Source organism: Dermacentor andersoni, chromosome 6 (assembly GCF_023375885.2).
Source record: "Dermacentor andersoni chromosome 6, qqDerAnde1_hic_scaffold, whole genome shotgun sequence".
In the NCBI taxonomy this organism is placed as follows: domain Eukaryota; kingdom Metazoa; phylum Arthropoda; class Arachnida; order Ixodida; family Ixodidae; genus Dermacentor; species Dermacentor andersoni.
Window position 1 is genome coordinate 77,236,906 of NC_092819.1, and position 13,001 is coordinate 77,249,906.

Below are 13,001 nucleotides of genomic sequence, written 5' to 3' on the forward strand. Positions count from 1 at the left end.
CATTAACCCCGAATTCAAACAAGGTCGAAGAGAGAGTGGAGCCAAGGCTTTACTACAAGCTTTCGGTAAGGACAAGGAAGCGCTGTTTGTAGACGCTGCAGAATATGAGGATCGACGTGCTTTCGGAGTGGAAGTCCTCAATACCGCCAAACAATTGGTCAGTTCTTGTAGTATATGTGGCAACAACCCCGAGGTAGCCGAAGAGGTGGCGATAGCCCTAGCCAAGACACTTTGTATGGTTCCCGGCTCACACGTCCCCCGACACCCCCGTACCAAACCTCAACGAGGAGGTCCACCGCGTAGCGCGAGGTCTCACATTCCGCGCCCACGTAGAAGGATCCTCTCTTGGGGTTGGAAATCCAACCGAGGCACGGACAGAGAGGGAGAGAATGACCAGGTACTGTGATATTACAAAATTTGATCAAAACTCCAGGCGTGTTTATCCACCCCCTAACCCCAAACTCGGCAGGTCCCAAGCGGTAGACTGGAGGCCGTTACAAACCAAGACCTTCCCCAACCCCGTCCATCTCAGGAGGATATATCCAGACATCTACTCAGACGATAACTCCAAACTATGCGGCAGGGCTCACGCATCTCTTAGACAGATTCTCTGGGAATGTGAGGTTATATGCAAAGAAAATTCAGTTTCCCCAGATGAAGCTGCCATGCGATGGAGGGCCGCGTTGCGCAGTTCAAACCTCCAAAATCAACTATGGGCCATCCAGCAAGCCCGTGCAGCGGCGAGGAGACAGGATCTCCGGACCTCCTCGGGGGGGGCCTAGGCCCAGGCCACGAATTTGCCGGATTGTCAATAAAGTTGTTACCACCACCACAAACTTATTAGGCAGGAAGTCTGGAACAATGCCGTAGACGACAATGGAAACATACTGGAAGGGACGCGGCATTAAATTAGATCCGATAAACAACAGCAGAATATTTCCAAGGCAATGACGAGGTATTCGAGGAAAAAAAAAGAGCACAAAGAGATCCAGACGGAAAAGGAGCTGGTGCAGACAAATTTCAAGTGGAAGAAAGCCAAAGAGAAATTTCTAAGCTCACAGCCACAGGACTTGACGAGTTTCCCGTTAGGCTTATTAATGAACTAGGACCAAAAAGTAAGGAATTTCTGTTGAAAGCAGCAGAAGGAACTTTAAAAGATAGACGAATGCCAGACAGTTGGCGATAAAGTAGAATGAATTTAATTTATAAGGCTATAGGGAAAAAACAATCATATTGACCGTTGATCATTACATCGGTAATATGCAGGTTAGCAATGCAGACAATTAAATTATAGCTGCAAGCCCAGTGAGAGAATAATGGCGTTTTGGCAAAACTTCAGAATGGCTTCAGAATAGGTAGGCGTCTGGATGATAACTTATTTGTCCTCACTCAGTGTATTGAAATATCCAGGGAAAAATGTCACGATATGATGTGCCATATGAATCAATGATAACACTCAACCCTCTCAGGCATTATTAACGATGACGCACAACAACGCCTCAAGCAAACACGTCTTCCTGTGTGTTCTGTGGACTATGCAGACAAGCAGCAGTGGCACAAGCAAGTTAACGTGTAACATCAACTCACCACTCTAGTATTGGACTAAACGCTGAAGAAATTACACATTTTCCGGCAACGTCACCGCTAGTTATCGTCAATCAGAGCAAACACCATAAAAAGCTTCGTTCATATCGATGCCCACAGTACGTGAGATCCGCCGATTTTTCTTCCAAAAGCAGACTCCAAGGGAGATTTATGAAAATGCAAGCGAAACTCCTGGCGACAAATACCTGTCGTACTCCACCGTTAAGAATTATTGAGCACAACATGAACGGGGCGTATGTGTCACCGAAGGTGCAGCAAGATCTGTGAGGCGTTCGACGGCTTCAGCTCCTGAAATTATTTATCGTGTCAACAACCTGACGCTCGGAGACAGTTTAATACTGAAATACCAAGGATATCCAGGGAATGAGTCACAACCATAAATCTCTAGGAGTTGTCAATAAAGGAGCTGTCCACGAAACGGGTGCCCAAATGTGTGAACGCCGATGAAATGCCACATCGGGTTTCGGAAGCATCAAAGCTTATTTTGGAGCATTTCCAGCGATCTAGCGACGACTTCCTGGACCGTTTTGGCAACTGCTGAGCAAACGCAGTTGCATCATCGTGATTTTGAAATTGCACAGTAGTCTCTGCAGTGCCGGCATTCGGGTTATTTGCGACCAAAAGAAATCAGGGCCCAGATATCCGCTGGGAAGATTATAGATACAATTTTTGGAAGGCTAAAGAAGAGATGCTATTACTGAACGAACATGTCTAGAAGATTCGTACAGTGAATGCAGAGTACTAATACGACTTACTGTTCCAATTAAAGAAGATTTTAAAGAGCAAATGAAGAGGGAGATTGCAGAAATGTGTTCTCTTTTTGCAAGACAATGCCCCTGCCCACGAACCTGCAACAGCAATTGTTCTGTTCTTTTTGAGACCACTAGGATTTATATACATCTACCGTCCACTTTACTCATCGAATCTTACTCCACGTGACAATTATTACTGCTTCGAAACATGAAAAAGAATTTGAAAGGGAAAGAAAATCCCAGTGACTTTGAGGTCATAGCTGCGGTGCAGCAGCGTCTCGACCAGCAAGTTTCACAATAATCATGAAGTGGTTTAGCGAGCTGCTAAAGCGTTGGGCAAATTCCGTCAAGCCTAAAGAAGTTAATGTGAAAAAAATATGAGGACACCTAAGCACTTTTTTATGAATTGTGAATTCGAAAGCATTCATTTCCAATAGAATGGCGCTGAGCCGTTCTTAGAGTTTTGCGCTGCGAGTTGCGTGCTTCCCGAGCCAGCATGCAGCAGCACTGCAGTCTGCCGTGCCAGCGCCACATGCCACTGACGCGGCGATGCGCTCTCCCTTTACGCAACACCTGCGCGATACAGCTGCAGCGGAAGCTCCGTTTTGCTCTTCTGCCTCTGCTCCGTCGAAGGGCGCTGGGGCCGAGAGCGAGGATGACGTGGCGTCGCGGCTGTGCCCTCCCCCCTCACGTAACACCCCACGAACCAACAGGGCAGGATATGCTCGCTTTTGGCCGCTCTGCTCCGTAGAGGCGCGCTCGTGCCGTGACGTCGCAGCCAGTGGCAATGTGAGCTTAGGTGTCATTTCTCTGCTACAGATGACAGAGGCGTGCTTTTTCGCACAATGGGACACTTGACGCTTTCGCTTGAAAAGTGGCATGAAAAAAGTGTAACAGAATTAACCACTACGGAAGATAGGTAGGTTATAGAATCAAAAGAAACACGACTGTGGTGTATTAATGTGTATGAAGGACAAAATCCCAACATAAACAAACGCAAATCAAACTAAATTTGGTGAAATATATATAGTAATGCCAGACTTTTTCAAATCTGGCAGTAAAAAAGCTGACCATTTACGAAGTTAAGAAATTCGTTATCAAATAAGTACATTGCTATCGTCTGGCATTTCAACCGTAGGTTGAAGTTGACGTCGTAGTCTATCGAAGGCGCGGTTTCATTTTTCCGGTTTAAAAAAACTTACAGGTAATCATGGTCAACCGGTCAAGAATTACAGCACCTGCTCTATAGCAGTAGACTTGAAATAATCATGCTCATATATTTCATACAACCTGCTCTTCAAATGTGACAATAACTATGCCAAACTTTGCCAAGAACATTTAGGTGAATTTACGGAAGACACGCTGTGCTATGTTCCAACATGCTACATTTATTTTGTCTTTTTAATGGAAAGAGAAGAAAATTATTTTTGAATGACGATGGGGATTCAGAAGGGTAAATCTGCTCTGATTTTTACGAAGTATTTCCATAATAGGGGGCAAGCCCGCAGGTGACCTTATGACGGGCCATAAAAAACGCCGCTAGCTTGGTGGTATGTTGTGCACGACACAAGTAGGTTGACGCGCAGGTCATTTGTCCAGGAGCATGGCCGTAGCCTATACTACAGCTCTTTCCGCGGGCACCAACTGGGAATCTGGCAGCGGGAAGGACTCGAGTGTCTTCGCGCCGGGCAAGAAAAATACGAACAAGCCAGCATCGGCACCCGCATCCCCTTACGCGCAACATTTTGAGAAGGGGTGCATAAGCGTCGCGCAATCGCAAGCGCCCGATCGGACGCGCAGAACGCCCATTACGGTGCAGGTAAGTTTCCAAAATTTATATTTGGCAGGTCGTTTTCGAGCGCTCGGAGCAGATTCGCCCGGTCCATGCAGAGTGCTGTGCTTTAACTCGGAGTGCGCTCTCCTTCGAGTTCGGCAATCGATCGAGTGGCTCCTGCGATTGCTCTGGCAGTTTCTAAACGTATCGGGCTGGGCAGGCTTTCCCTTGCTCCAATCTCTACTATAGGGTTTCCAATCGTCCCGAGTTTAGCGGGACAGTTCTGACTTTTGAGTAAATGTTCGCTGTCCCGACCTCAACAAGTATGTCCCGACTTCACCAAGTCGGAACAGCCAAATTTCTAGACTTTTGCTTTTTTTTCTACTGGCTAACAGTGAATAGAGCACATTATGCTTGACAGCTAATTTACGCAGTAATTTTTTGTGTGCTGTTATATTATTATAAACATAAAGGTGTTTTCGCTTCTGTCGTGGTTCTAGTTCTGTTGCAGGCTTTATAACCGTTCACAGTCCTCTCCGTACTGCTAGTCGTGATAGTCAGGCAACCAGACTGCATCTTTCTTGTTGAAAATCGCCGCACGGTAGGGTTAAAAACATGTCTTCAACTTTGTTGCACGCGTAGACTGGCGGCTCCTGGAACTGACAGAGTCGGTAGTTTCCAGACCCCTCCTGAAACTAGACTCCCCCTCCCACCCGTCTCGACTTCATCTACTCAATAGTTGGCAACCCCAATCTCTACGTGACTTCACACTTTTACGAAGCTTGTCAGAGCGCCGGAAGAACCAGTCGAATGCATGCCATTAGTGTACTTTACCATCGTGTCTTTCGGTGCGCCGTTGAACGTTATTCTGCTGAAATTGCACACTGTCTCTCTGCTGCGGTCTTTGAAGATTGTAGTGCTTTGAAGTGAAATTTATTCAACTAATTAGGTGAAAGCAAACTGTATACAGGAATAGCTTCCAAAGTTAAATCACTGCGGTGAGACCTCTCATACCAAGCGCACAAAGGAATATTACGGTAAAGCGTAAGCATGTAAGTAAAAACAAACAAACAAAAGCGATAGCAAAGCGATGCTAGTATAAGACGGAAGTATTTGTAATAAGCGGTAGCATAAAACATATCCCTATGTAACCACAATAGTATTAGAAATTAGATAACATGGTCATTACAAACGCGTAGCCGAAACATCACTATGCTGATTATTCAGGATGCACCAGGAACGTAAGTACAAGCTAAACTCATGAAACTATGCGTGATTATGTAATGTGGCGACAAACTGTCAGCTGCAGACGAAGAAATGTATGAACTGAGAGTTTATATGAATGGTGAAAGCAGTACCCTAGACTTAATCTAATAAGATAACGTATTCCGCATCTTCATTAAAAAAAAATTACGGGTTTTACGTGCCAAAGCCACGATGTAATTATGAGGCACGCCGTAGTGTGACTCTCCGGAAGTTTCGACCACCTAGGGTTTTTTATCGTGCACTTAAATCTAAGCACACGGGTGCTCTCGCATTTCGCCCTCATCGAAGGTTAATTTTAAAAAAAACCAGTTCCTTCAATGCCATACTTACTTTAAACTTTTGGGAGAAACTTTTCCAATCGAGAACTTGTTACATTCTGATTACTGATGTCAATTCTTATGAATGAGCTGGAGAAGTTAATGGTTATTATTGATGCAATAGGGGCAAATATTCCGACATTATTATTTACAAAGTACGGCGTTTACTGGGGCAATGAATAAGCGAAGATATACGGTGTTTGAACGTGATTAAAGGAACGACGAATATAACACCAGTAGAGATCTCATTTTGGTTCGTCATAAAAAAACTGCTGCAGACCCCATCTCACGGTGAGTGTCGACGGCAATGCGTTAGCACTGTACCATATTGCGACCCAACTGTTGCCACGTCGTAACGAATTATGCGTGAGGCGTGTACTTCAGGGGGACTCCTCTTTCCTGCTTCTCACTGTCATCTAGAGCTGCCACCGTGAAGCCTGCGCATGGCCTCCGAAATGCGTGGCGCGCCAATGTGTGCGAACGCTGAGGAACACGTCATACTGCAACCGGACTCCTCTCTCGCGATCCTTTCTGCACACGCTGCGCCATCTAGTGGCACTGCCGAGAAGTCCGCGCGTGGCCTCCGAGACGGGAAGCGTGTTGCGCCGGTGCCTGCGAACGCTGCGAATTGTTCACTCGTTTGGTCGCACACTCAGTGGCACGTACTCAGTGACCCGAGTTGGCGAGAAGTTCATTGAAAAGCGGCACATACCCAGTACATTCATGACGCAGCCTGGTAACGCGTCGGGTTGCTGTACTAGAGGAACCCTTGCGACGCGAGTTCGATTCCGCTCAGTATCGAAGAAATTCAACGGATTTCTTCCGTAAGTGTAGAGCGGCACATTCCCAGTGGTTCATACCTAGTTACTCAAGTTGGCGTCAAAGACCTTCCTTGAAGAGCGGCCCCACACGCCTACTGCTACATACCCACTGACCTAAGTTGGCATCAAAGAGGTTTATTCGAGACGACGACAGACCGAGTGGCACATACCGCGTGCTTCAAGTTGGCGTCAAAGAGTTACTTCGAACAGCAACACCTACCCAGTCCCGCGTCTACAGTGACCCATGTCAGGGTGAAAGAGGTTCGTTGACGAGTGACACGTATGTTCACATTGCCACGTACTCAGTGACCGAAGTTGACCCGATGGTTGGTTTCGAACCCTGCTACCTCAGCACGGCAGCCCGATGCGCCACACATTCGATCCCTGACAACCCAGTCAACCAGGTAGACGGGAAAACGGTCAGATACAAAGATAGATAGATACGTAGATAGTCCCCAAAAAGTGTGCAAAGTACTACAAGAATGCTAACGCATTAAATGAAAAATATACACATTACGATTATAACGCGAAGTAACGACGTACAAAAGCGGATGCCCGTAGGGTGCTTTGTTCTTCGTTATTGCGAACTGCCGTCGTGTAGTATATATTGAAAGGGCGAATGCATGAATAATTTATTCGCCACTGCTGACGTATTTGTCATTGTCGCCGAGAAAGGCGTCGTACGCCATACTTTCTAGCACAGTTATTGAAAAGGGAGCACCCGGAGCATAGTCGAACACAGCAATGCCATGTCCGAATGCGTGTCTTCGAATATGGCTCCGTACGCGGTAGCAATTGCGTTCGAGCGTAGAATTTAGCAAACGCGTTATATTCGCATCACGAACCCGAACATCACTCGATAGAAGTTCTGCGGCAGGAAAAATAAAAAGGAACACTCGGTGACGGAGCGTCTGAGCAGACATGGATTCCTTAGGCTCAGCAGACTTTCCATGTTATGGCCGCCTCCACGGGCTCTTGGGAAGTGTATCGCACATCACACCACCTTTGAGTGGACCAGGCACTCATCGGAAAACTCACCCGGCACCCATCCGACGACAGCGGCCTCTTCGCAGCTGGCAACGGCGCCGCGTACTCATGGCGTGCAGTACACGCAGCCCTTCTTTCCACCCACCACGTCTCACCAGCTGACAACTGCGCGCCAGCGCTAAAAAAATTTGCACCGTCCGCCGAGGATTGCAGTATTAAGCGTCACTTTCTCCTATATATCACTACACATAATCTAAATCTAAAGAAACCATCTACGTGGTTGCCGAGGCCCCCGACACTGCCCGATGCTGACTACAAGGTAATTCTGAGGATTCGTAAGGGCCTCAATTGCGCTGGGTTAAGCCAACCAATCACACAGTCCTCGTGAGTACATCAAGCATGGATCGAACTCACCCCCACTAAAACCTCCGGACCTTAACATTCGATGGAATCCCCAACGAAGTCGCCACCCATCTCGCCGATTCTGCAATCTCCTGCCGTGGCGCTTTTAGTCTCTCTCTGGACTACCCCGAAGATGAAATCCTCCCCACACTCCGAAGGTGCAATCAAACCATGACCATGGAGCCTGCACGCTGACTCCAGCGTCCCTTTTTACATCAAGTACGAAGGTTGTGCGCTTCGCTGCCTTCCTTTCCAGAAGGCCTGCACCTACTGCCGCCGAATCGGACATCGGCAGGACGTCTCTCCGTCCATGACCGATACTACCAGGCCAAAGTGTGGGCTCAAGGACCCTCCAATGGACCGTGAGTGCGGCGCCGTCTGTGTCGCCCTCATCTGTCGTCTATGTGGCGGGGCTCACCTCACTGGTTTATCGCTGTGCCAACGGCGCTTGAAGACCAAGACTTCTCCTGAATCCCGGACACTTCCCAAGCCCACGCAAGTTTCCTCATCTCGGACACCCAGCCTTCATTGACAGCAGTACCCTGGCCAGTAGTGTAGTCGCAGCAAGAGCAAGAAACTGAGTGCAAACTCGACTCCCAAAAAGTTGCTAGACCAGCCCTGCCAACGAACCCCCCTCCCATAAAAAAAATTAAATTATGGGGTTTTACGTGCCAAAACCACTTTCTGATTATGAGGCACGCCGTAGTGGAGGACTCCAGAAATTTCGACCACCTGGGGTTCCTTAACGTACACCTAAATCTAAGTACACGGGTGTTTTCGCATTTCGCCCCCACCGAAATGCGGCCGCCGTGGCCGGGATTCGATCCCGCGACCTCGTGCTCAGCAGCCTAACACCATAGCCACTGAGCAACTATCAGCATCAGCACTCCCATCAGCACTCCGCACGACCCACCCAGAAAAGCTTGGCGAAGGCCTCTAACTGCTCCTCATCTCAAAAGAGCAGCTTAGAGAAATTCCTCCTAGCTGAAAACGGCATCTCAATGCGGAAATTCACAGGCTGAAGCTCCAGCTTCAATCCCGAACTACACTTACCACAGCTTCCCAGCAGCCCCTACACATAACCTCCACTTCCAATAACTCCCCTCCTACCTACTCCGCGCCCTCGGCAACACCCTCTCCCACCATAGACACTACGCCCCGATCTGTCGAGACCTCCCTCCCACCCTTAAGCAAACGCATAACCGCTGACACAACGCGCTAGGAAGAATACCTAGACGCCTTGGTCTTAACATTTAAAAACAGTATAAAAGCTCTCGAAAATACAACACATAAAAGATTCGCTGTCTTGGAGAGCAAGATTGCTCACATATAGCAGAATCACTGCTCTGGAGAATGGACAAACAGCAATGAATGAGCAACTTCATAAATTTCTTGATCTTTTTCAAGTGCACATATTCAACAGACGACAGGCTGTATGGCAGCCGTCACCGCGAGCCTCCCAAATATAGGCGTACCCACCCCCTCCACAACACAAGACCCCCAGACGATGGCTGTAAAACCTAAGCTCTGACTTTGTGGTCTGACAATGCAACTGCAGGGGGTTCCGAAAAAAGAAAGAAAATCTACTACAATATCTGGATTCTGCCTCAATCCCCCTGCGGTTATTGCACTACAGGAGGCCCACGGGCCCATGCGCTTCCGAGGGTATAATGTACCCCAAACTAAATCCACAAATCCACCAGACACTACAATGCTAACACAAAAACATTTCACGACGACTCACTCCCCGTTCGACGGCATCGACATGGAACATGACTATTTAGAAGTTCTTCCAACCAAAATTCAAGCGTAAGCTTTATATGTATTAAACGTATCTATAGCCGACCCCACGCGAAAGATACATTATCGCTTCAACACTTTCGCTGCACGCGCCATTGCCGCTGCAGAACATCACCCTATATTAATAATTGGCGACTTCATTGCACCAAATCTGATATGAGGCCAATCTGTATCCACACCCAAGGATAGGGCCTCATGGGCCCACATTCAGGACCACCGCCTCGCCTTACACAACGATGTAGATATCCCCCCAGATTAGGCAATAGTGTAGCCAAAGACACATCCCGTTACTTTACGCTCACCCATCGCATTAAAGGGGTCACGTGGACTAATCTCGAAATTAACCTCGACAGTGAACACAACGTTATTCAAACCACCACACACTTTTGCTCCCAAGCCCCTAGCTGAGCCTTACTAACTGGGAGAAGTTCCGAGAGGCCCGTCAATCCTCGGCACCTACCGAGATTGAGCGCATCTCGGAATGGCTGCAACTTTAAACTGACAGACAAATACATACCACCACCTTACCCCCTGACACCCCCCTCACCACGGTTTACGCCAAACTTCTTCACACCGGGGAGGCTAAGAAGTGTCTCCTCAAAAGGTAAAAAAAGAAGCGACACAAACGCAGACTTAAAATTGCCAGACTAGACCTGCAAATGCAGTAGTATGCCACACAGCTCGCCTGCCAACAATGGGATCGGAAATGCGAAAATGTGAACGGGGGCAGCACGAGAACGTGGCAACTCCTGCAGCACTTTGTGGACCCCACCACATCGCGCAACACCCATAATCATCATGTCAACAAACTCCTACACTCACACAAGGACAACCCAAGCACCCTCTTTCAGGATCTCCGCGACAAACACCTACTCCCCGCGTATCAATACAAGGCACCTTAATATATCGACACACCAAACGGCGCTCTGAATACTCCCATAACCGAGACTTAGGTTAGACACACGCTTTAGACACGCACGTAACTGTGCCGCAGACGAGCAGTCGCATATGCGACCAGCGAGTACAGCTAGCTGATCGATACTCATCTCGTAGGAACCCGCCAGTGCCATGCGTGCGGGCTGTGGGGAGGTTGCAAGAACAGCTCGCGCAAAATTCGAAGCTGACTTTCGTTTGCGGAGTGCTCAGCCAGTAACTGACGCAACCGGTGCCGCATTTGTGACGGTCGTTGGTCGCCAAGATCCTCGGAGGGGAGCTGTTGGAGCCTACTCTGTTGCGATAGCTCGAGGCGCTGCAGGCCCGTGCGTTTCACGTCGTCGTATGCGGTGGCCGAAAGTGTGCCCGCTAGCAAGTCATCTATGGCATCTGCGATGTCGGAGCGAAGTGCGGCGACGACGCTCAAGTACCTTGCTGTCTGTGAAATGATGCGCCGGAGTTGAAAGCAGGCCTCTGCTTGCATAAACCAAACTAGGAAGGAAGGAAGGAAGTAAGGAAGTAAGGAAGGAAGTAAGGAAGGAAGGAAGGAAGGAAGGAAGGAAGGAAGGAAACTGTATTTTTCCAAAAGAAAATTAGGCCAGCGTAGTTGGGCCTTTAGTCAGGGCTCCACTGGCGCGAGCGGAACGCTGGGTTTGGTCCAGGAGAGCCACTTCGCTCTCCTTTCCTTCGTCCGTAAGCCTTGCCTCCCACCGCATATTTAACATGAGTGGGTGTGAATTTATATATGGGCTGGTAATATGTGAAGGCCTTTCCAGGCACTGTCATGTGATTTGTTATAGTGTGGGTTTGTTAGAACACCATGGACAGACGTCCATAAATCTGGCTGGGTTTATTTTACTGAGTTGTTGCAGGTTTGGGAAGCCGTTTGATTTGAATGCATCGCCAGTCCCTACTCTGCTGTCTGCTAAGGGCCTTGTGTGGATGACTGTAGACTCTGCGTTCATCCCGTCGTTGTAGAAGAATGTCACGAGTGCTTGGGAGAAGTCCCACGCTCGGCTCGGCCGCAGCTCGGTTGTTGAATCCTCGAGCTATACGGTCTGCCGCAACGTTACCCTCCAAGCCTTCGTGAGCCGGACACTAAATAATGTCGTGGTGTTCAAGGTTCGTCAAGGTTCGTCCCAGAATTCTGCGTATTATATTGTGCGGCGTCCCATTCAGAAACAGGCGATATGCCGCCTGCGAGTCGAATAGTATGGCTGCCAACTCGTTTCTGTGTTGCGCGTCTGCTATGGCCATGGATAATGCAATCGCTTCCACCACACACGTGGACCGAGTTACGACTGTGGCCGCTATGACACGTTGTTTTTATGTGACCGCTACCGTGTGAGTCTCTCTCCTGGTTCTGCTAGTGTCTGCGTAGTACGCGGCCGAACCTTTCCCAAAACGATTCGGCAGGGTTACAGGTCGTGCTCGTCTTCTACCGGCACGGTATGTTGGGTGCATATTCTTCGGTATCGGTGCCACCGTGATACAAGATCCCGTGTCCCTGTCCAGTAACACTGTCTCCTCGTCACAGTATAGTTAGTGGTCGTGGCGTGAAACCCATCTTTTGTAGAACTGCACGTCCCTGGTTCGTTGAGCAGAGCCACTCTCTCTGAGCTATGAGGACCGCACTCGCGTGTTCCTCACAGGTGCTGTAGACGCCTAGCTTAACTTTATCGTTGTTAGTAATTTTGAGGATGCAAAGCGCTGCTTTCAAGGCTTTCCTTATGATTGTATTAGCTTGTTTCATCTCCTGGTGTGTTAGGGCTTGGTACGGGAGTGCGTACGTCACCCTGCTAATTATGAAGACGTGGGCCAGCCTGCTCGTTTCTACTTCAGTTAACCCATGTTTACTGCTAGCTATCCTTCGTGTCATACGGGCTACCTTTCCTGTTGTTGCTCTCAACTTTTGGATGGTGTGCGTCGTGTCTACGTCCTATTGTACCAACATTCCAAGAATGGGCAATGAGTTCACCTCCCTGACGGGACGTTCATCCAGACGCATCGTTATCGGTACAATATCGTTGTTTCTCGCCTATTTAGCTCTGATTCTGATCAGCTCGTCCTTCTCAGGAGAACATTTCATCCCTGATCCGTCCGGGAAAGCCAGTATCTTGTCCACTACTCTTTGTAGTGTATCCTGTTTTTCCGCATACGATCTTCTTCGTGTCCAAAGGGTTATGCCCACATTGTCCACATGTCCACATTGAAGAGGATAGGAGAAAGTATAGCTCCTTGCGGGTTGTCATTCGGGAGGTTGAAAGTGTCAAACCTAGTCAATCCCAAACCCATTGTCGTGGTTCGGTGCGTCAGGAAGGACCTAACGAACGTGTACATGCGG